Here is an 8,131-nt window from a genome sequence, read left to right as displayed (position 1 = left end):
TAGAAAAATAATCTAATTGTTAGAGGTGTCTTATAAAATTCAATGAACAAGTTCTAGACAAATTTACTATTTAGTGGACTTTTCTTTCTATTTTCAGGGGATGAAAAGTGAAATTCAATATATATATAATTGGTTATAACTAATATAACAGCTTGAAAAAAATCATGAGGTAGAAGCATAATATAAAAAAGACAGGATTTTAAAATTTTATATAGAAATGTTACCTATAAGCAGTGTTGAAGATACTTGTGGTCCCCTCTTGTTATTCAGTGAAGTGTCAAAGGTGATGTGGCTGGGTTAACAGCTTAAGTTTTCTCTAAGGATTTGTAGTATTACTTCATCACAGTCCAGGTCTTGGGAGCTATGAAACCTTCAGGAGGTTTCTGGTCTTCTTCGGCAAGTTTGCACATTCAAGTTCCTGAAATAAATTCAAAGTCTTATTGGTGTTCAGGGTCATAGTAGTCTGTACACTTCTTTTTCTTGTACCCTGCAACTCAGAAGGGTACTATTTTCAAGATGATTAGGTCAGAGGTCACTATCAGCACTTTGGCGCCATAAGTTGGCTCATAAAGATCTGTCCCTGTTTCTGAATGAGACATGCCAGTAGGCTCTTGTCCAACAATGTTAACATTGTCTCCTGCAATCATTCATGGTCTCTAATACCACTGGACTCCAGTTGGTCCTACATACATAGTGGGAGGTGGGAAGATGGCCACTACTATTGTGTTAGGATATAGAACTCCTTCCTCTAGTGCTGAAGAATCATACACCACATCAAAGGAACACCACTGTTCTTTGTCTAGGTACCAAGAGGGGGAAGAAGAAGGACAGGATGCCTATAGCCTCCTTCCAGAAGTTGCTTATAGGTATCCTGAATTAATAGAGCCTGTCTAGAACATAAGGTTACACCCAACCTAGCACGCACTGGGTTGCATAATTGAAATGCAATGACAGCCCCAGCATTCATATTTTTAGGTATCAGCTGTAGCTCAATAGGAGTAAAACGATGCTCATCAAAACCATCATTCCAATAAATTCATTTCAAGGCTTAAAGATCTCCGGTCAGCCAATCTCCCTGTTCCATAACCATCTTAATGTAAGGGTGGTTCTTGCATGTTGTTCACATTGTCTGGCACCACAACCCTCTTTTCTGTGCTCAACAAACTTTAGCTTGTGAAGAATATCTATACAGTGGCCCTCGTACATCAGAACAAATGCAGACCAGTCATCCAGCCTCTTACCTTCCTGACTAGTTGTCAGAACCATAGGCAATGCCTAGTTAATGACACCTCCATCCATAAGACAATGAAAATGAAGGCACTGCAAGGACCCCCATTACAAGGACCCCCTCTCTCTCATAAAGCCATTCAGTGGGGTTTCCCAGCCTTCTGCTAAAACTTGCACCCACTGTATTTCCATTTTATTAATTTTCAATACTGGTAATATTTCTGCATCTGTTTTTGCCAGCTTAAGGTTTCTTTTCTAGCACCTACAGTTCTTGTGCTTAATAAGTGGCATCCACAGGTACAATATCCCATTCCTGTAGAAGTTCCACAACTTGTTGGATACAGTCATTTACATCACAGGAGTCTGTTTTCAGCAACAATTAAGGGGCCTCTGTTTCTTTCTCTCTTTCTTTTTTTTATTCAGAATCAATTCCAGTGAAACCTTTAATTTCCCCTGCCCTGTGCTTTTTTTTGTTGCACCCTTTGACATCTCTGCATAACAAACATGCAGAGGAGCATGAATGAATACTTCAAAAAAACAAAAACAAAAACAAAACGTAAACCACGAAATTCTACTCCTGAAACCAATAGTGCACATGTAAACTAACTAGTTTAAATAAAAAGTTTAAAAAAAGGTAAATCTTTATGTATTTACCTTGCATTGTTGCTCTCTTGAGTATAAGTTATAGAAAACTTGTGACTCACGCTAAGCCAGCATCTGCAACCAGTTTACCAACTTGTGGAACGCACGGAGTATTCTCTTCTCTGTCTTTAAGACTAAAGCCAAGATTTTTATGGAGACCTCGGTGACTGTTATCACTGTTTATATCCAAGTATAGCGTGGAACACTATGGCAAACCAAATACTCCTCCTAAGCCGTATTCACCATGGTCTTCCCTGCTCCACATAAGCCTGTCAGTCAAACTGTATAACCACGAAAGCCCCCTCTGGCCCGTACTACATGACCTCTCTTGTTCCTGCGGGCATGGTGAGCTTGATCCGCGTTAGTGAGCTCGATCCGCCTTAGTTGCTCTCTGCAGCTCCCAAAGTGCTCAGTTTGACTTTCTCACACAGGCTCCTGGGGCCCACATGACGCAGAGAGTTCACCGGTGCTGGGGTTCTCAGCACCTGACGCGAAAAGGTGAGGAGGCTCACAGGGAACCGAGTGGGGTGAGAAGGTGGGGCGGGACAAGAAGCCTGGGAGCCCTTGCGTCTGGTGAGCGCGAGCACGCACTGACGCACTGCCGTAAGCAGGCGCTTCGGCTCAGGACTCCAATGGAGCATCCATCCCGTCGCCGCTGATGGGTCTCTGGCAGATAAAAGTATGTGTGCTAGTTTTTTATTTTTTTTTCTTCCTTGTGACATCTTTGGTTTTGGGTATCAGGGTAACTGGGCTCATAGAATGAATTGGAAAATGTTGCCTTTTTCCTCTTTTTTTGAAAAGTCTGTGAAGTGTTGGTATTAACACATACTTAAATGTCAGAAGTTGTCAGTTAAGTTGTCTGATTCTGGGCTTGGCTTTGTGGGAAGTTTTAAAATTACAATTCAACCTTTATTTGTTATAGATATCAAATTTTCTGTTTCCTTTTGAGTCAGTTCAGTAATTTGTTTCTAGAAATTTGTCCATTTCCTGTAAATCACCTAATTTGTTTGCATACGATTGATTATATTGTTTCCTCATCGTACTTTTTATTTCTGTAAGTTTGGTAGTGATACTACTTTTTTTTTTTTTAAGATTTTATTTATTTATTTGACATGGAGAGAGCGATCACAAGTAGGTGGAGAGGCAGGCAGAGAGAGGGGGGGAAGCAGGCTCCCCACTGAGCAGAGAGCCTGATGCGGAGCTCGATCCCAGAACGCTGGGATCATGACCTGAGCCAAAGGCAGAGGCTTTAACCTGCTGAACCACCCAGGAGCTGGTGATAACTACATTTTAAAGGTAAATCGTTATCTTTTAAAGGTGATCATTATCATGCCTCATGGTATGGGTAAAACGTCCTTAAAGTTGTATTTCTGAACACTACAGTTTAATGTTAAATGTTTTCAGAATTTCAAATGGAATCATATAGGATATATTCTTGTCTGGCTTCTCTTGCTCAATTTCATGTTTGTAAAATTTGTCCCTGTACTTGTACTCTGTTCATTTTATTGATGTATACTATTCCATTGAAAGACTATACCACAGTTTATTTAAGGACTTTTTTTTTTTTTTGGAATATTATAAAAATCGCTGCTTTTACTGTTCTTGAACATGTGTTACTGCACACAAGCCTGTAGTTGTATTGATTTATACATAGGAATGACCTGCCAGGGTATAGGGTTTGTGTCTGCTCAGCTTTTGTTAGTAAAGCTGAAGAATATTCAGTGTGGTTAAGTCAGCTGAGACTCCCATTAGCAGAATTTTCCATTGCCCTCTCCTTGCCAAAACTTAGTATTGTCATTAAAAAAAAATCTTTAGTCATACTAGTTCGAGTACAGTGGTATCACTTAATGGTTTTAATTTGCATTTATCACAGCAAAGTTGAGCTCCTTTTTATATTATTTGTCATTTAGATTGCCGCTTTTGAAAAGTGCCTCGTTGGCCCTCCTTCCTATTTTTCTATTGGGTTATCTATTTGTTTCTTGGATTTGTAGGAGTTTTAATATATTCCACATAAGAGTTAAAAACATAAAATACAACATATGTCACAACATAAAACATAGCTGCTATCGACTCTGCTTCTGTAGATAATCATGGAGCTTAAGTTGGGTTGCTGCCTTCCACAATGCATTTTTTGTTCCCATTGTTATCCATGTTGGTGGATAGTGTTTTTTATTTGGTGGAGTGACCCAAACCTTTATTCCTGTAGGATTTGAGTCCTTAATGATCCCATTTTTATTGGATTATCATAGTTTTCTGTAGTTCAGAATTATTGAGCTCACAGAATACTAAAATGCCGTAGTGAATTTTCCACCTCTGGTAAGTTTGTACCAATTGGATAGGAGCAACCCAATTTCCACTTGTAATCATGATCTGCCATCAGACTATTCAGTGATGTCCTTTTTGTCTGTTAGATGGTGCAAGGATCCAAAAATTTCAGAAGGCAATCTCAGCTTTTAATTTAAGAAGACTATGACTTTGTATCCTAGTGGATACACAGTTTCATTATTGGATACCAGCATTCCTCTGTTGGACCTAACATTCCCAAAAGCAAATTTGAAGGGAAGAAAAACCTCCTCTGGTAGGTTATTGGCATAATATTGAGAAGGACCATCCTCACCTGTATAATTTGATCCCTGGATCTGTTAATTCTGGCCATAGGAGAGAAGTGCTAAATATTGGTTTCTGGTTTAAGAATATACTCCATCTTCTATGCCAGAACCCTACCCTCTCATGGTGTTTACTAGCTAACTCTATAACCATGCTAAAAGGCCATCACACTATTTTGTTTAGCAACCTGCTCTGGATGGGAGGGTGGGGGGACATGGTAAGGCCAGTGAATTATGTGGGCATAAATCCATTGCCACACATCTTTTGCTATAAATGTGTCACCCATTGTAAGGTTATATTGCGTTTAATGCCATGGCTGTGATAAGGTATTTGGAAGGATAGTATTGGCAAAAGTACTGTGGACAGTAAAGGAGTTTCTGTATTTGAAATATGTCTGTGGGGACAATCACTGTCTCTTCTATGATAGAAATGTTTATTGCAATCAACTGCCACCAGGAAGTAGACCAGTCTCCTAGGGAATGGGTGTCATATTAACCTCCTTGTGGCAGATTGGCCACTTGGTGTGGTGGTAGCAAGACCAGCCTTTATGAGGAGAAATTCATGTTATTGAACACATGAATAGCCCTCAGGATCCTGCCCTTCACAAATACTCTAGATATGGCTCATCTGAGCAAGCACTGGCATGGCTGGATAAAGAGGCTGACTGATAGCCACTGGAAAGGACAGCTTATTGAAAGGACACCTGATTATTGAAAGCATTCTCCACAGAGGATTTATTCTGGTGGAAAAAAAAATTACATTTTGTACTCTTTCTAAGAAGTTCTATATAAACCTACCTCATAAACCATCACTCATATAGCTTTATTCTTTCCATGTCCCTGACCACTTAGATAATCTGTTGGCCACTGCTCATGAATCCATATAGACCTGCACTTACGGCTAGCTTTCCTTCCATGCAAAATAGACAGTCAGATGTACTATCTTGATTTCTGCCCACAGGAAATATTTACCTTTTCTACTTACTTTATTATTTATATATGAATTAGTGGCTCTGTAGGTTAATTTACGCAATGGCACACTTTTTCTTATTTCATTTTTTCACATTTGCATTGCGGAGACTACCTTGCCTTACACACATTCTTTCAAGGGTTACCCCTGAGTTGGACTATACTAAAGTGATGATCAACTCTAGCTTAAATGACCATACTAAGCAGTTCTATCTGTAAACCATGGTCTTGATTTTTCTTCGCCCACTGATTGATAATAAGAAAGTCCTATCTGATTCCATGTATAGGTTATAACGTAGTCAGTGAAACTGTATCAGCAAATTCTTGGAACTCTGAACCACCAGCCAATGAAGTGAACTTGTGCCTTACAAATCTGTTTGGGCACCAAGCTTGAGTATGTCATTTCTTTTTTACAATGTAATGCTATAGTGCACAACTAATTGATAGTTTAGTGAATCAGATAACTTCTGATTTATTAGATTACAAATCACTTGGATTTCATAGATAAAAGTTCAGGAACATCAAGGCCAACAAACTAGTCAAGAACTCTTTTTAAAAAGAACTATAGCTCCTCTCTCTCTTTCTCCCTTCCTTCCTCCCTCTTCCTCTCCACTGTGAAGGATACAACAAGATAGACAAGAAGAGATCCTCACCAGAACCTAAACATGCCGGCAACCTGATCTCGGACCTCCCAGCATCTAGAACTGTGAAAAATCAATGTTTGCTGTTTAAGCCACCCAATCTTCGGTATTTTTGTTATAGCAGCTAAAGAACTCTACGGAAAGTGCTCAGGGAACAAAAGCTCCCGAAAGCAAACCCAAGCGGATTACTCAGCCGGGCCCCTGGTAAGGGCAGTGCAATTCCGCCTGGGGCAAAGACACCTGAGAATCACTACAACAGGCCCCTCCCCCAGAAGATCAACAAGAAATCCAGCCAGGACCAAGTTCACCTACCAAGGAGTGCAGGTTCAATACCAAGGAGAGCGGCGGAATTCCAGAGGAGGAGAAAGCAAAGCATGGAACTCATGGCTTTCTCCCTATGATTCTTTAGTCTTGCAGTTAATTTAATTTTTTTTTCTTCTTTTTCAATTTTTTTTCCTTCTTCTGCTAAATTTTTTTTAACTTTTACCCTTTTCTTTTTTAACGTTTTTAAACTAGTTTATCTAATATATATATATTTTTCTTTTTTATATTTTTTCTTTACTCGTTTTCTTTTTTTAACTGTTTCTTTTCTTTCTTTTTTTTTTTCTGAACCTCTTTTTATCCCCTTTCTCCCCCCCACGATTTGGGGTCTCTTCTGATTTGGTTAAAGTGTATTTTCCTGGGGTCTTTGCCACCCTTTTAGTATTTTACTTGCTCCTTCATATACTCTTATCTGGACAAAATGACAAGGCCAAAAAATTCACCACAAAAAAAGGAACAAGAGGCAGTACCGAAGGCTAGGGACCTAATCAATACAGACATTGGTAATATGTCAGATATAGAGTTTAGAATGACGATTCTCAAGATTCTAGCCGGGCTCAAAAAAGGCATGGAAGATATTAGAGAAACCCTCTCAGGAGATATAAAAGCCCTTTCTGGAGAAATAAAAGAAGTAAAATCTAACCAAGTTGAAATCAAAAAAGCTATTAATGAGGTGCAATCAAAAATGGAGGCTCTCACTGCTAGGATAAATGAGGCAGAAGAAAGAATTAGCAATATAGAAGACCAAATGACAGAGAATAAAGAAGCTGAGAAAAAGAGGGACATACAGCTACTGGACCACGAGGGGGAGAATTTGAGAGATAAGTAACACCATAAGTGAAACAACATTAGAATAATTGGGATTCCAGAAGAAGAAGAAAGAGAGAGGGGAGCAGAAGGTATATTTGAGAGAATTATTGGAGAGAATTTCCCTAATATGGCAAAGGGAACAAGCATCAAAATCCAGGAGGTGGAGAGAACCCCCCTCAAAATCAACAAGAATAGGTCCACACCCCGTCACCTAATAGTAAAATTTACAAGTCTTAGTGACAAAAAGAAAATCCTGAAAGCAGCCTGGGAAAAGAAGTCTGTAACATACAATGGTAAAAATATTAGATTGGCAGCAGACTTATCCACAGAGACCTGGCAGGCCGGAAAGAGCTGGCATGATATATTCAGAGCACTAAACGAGAAGAGCATGCAGCCAAGAATACTATATCCAGCTAGGCTATCATTGAAAATAGAAGGAGAGATAAAAAGCTTCCAGGACAAACAAAAACTGAAAGAATTTGCAAACACCAAACCAGCTCCACAGGAAATATTGAAAGGGGTCCTCTAAGCAAAGAGAGACCCTAAAAGTAGTAGATCAGAAAGGAACAGAGACAATATACAGTAACAGTCACCTTACAGGCAATACAATGGCACTAAATTCATATCTCTCAATAGTTACCCTGAATGTTAATGGGCTAAATGCCCCAATCAAAAGACATAGGGTATCAGAATGGATAAAAAAACAAAACCCATCTATGTGTTGCCTACAAGAAACTCATTTTAGACCCTAAGACATCTCCAGATTTAAAGAGAGGGGGTGGAAAACAATTTACCATGCTAATGGGCATCAGAAGAAAGCTGGAGTGGCAATCCTTATATCAGATCAAATAGATTTTAAGCCAAAGACTATAATAAGAGATGAGGAAGGACACTATATCATACTCAAAGGATCTG

The 8,131-nt window shown here is 39.2% G+C and overlaps 1 pseudogene; it reads right to left on the bottom strand.

Annotated features, from left to right (window-relative positions):
- Positions 1-305: 305 nt before the first annotated feature.
- LOC111142929 lies at positions 306-2,907 on the bottom strand (annotated as a pseudogene).
- Positions 2,908-8,131: the final 5,224 nt, after the last annotated feature.

The sequence above is a fragment of the Enhydra lutris genome, unplaced genomic scaffold (assembly GCF_002288905.1).
Source record: "Enhydra lutris kenyoni isolate GAN:26980312 unplaced genomic scaffold, ASM228890v2 scaffoldscaffold9, whole genome shotgun sequence".
Classification (NCBI taxonomy): Eukaryota; Metazoa; Chordata; class Mammalia; order Carnivora; family Mustelidae; genus Enhydra; species Enhydra lutris.
This window is presented reverse-complemented; position numbering and strand designations above follow the sequence as displayed.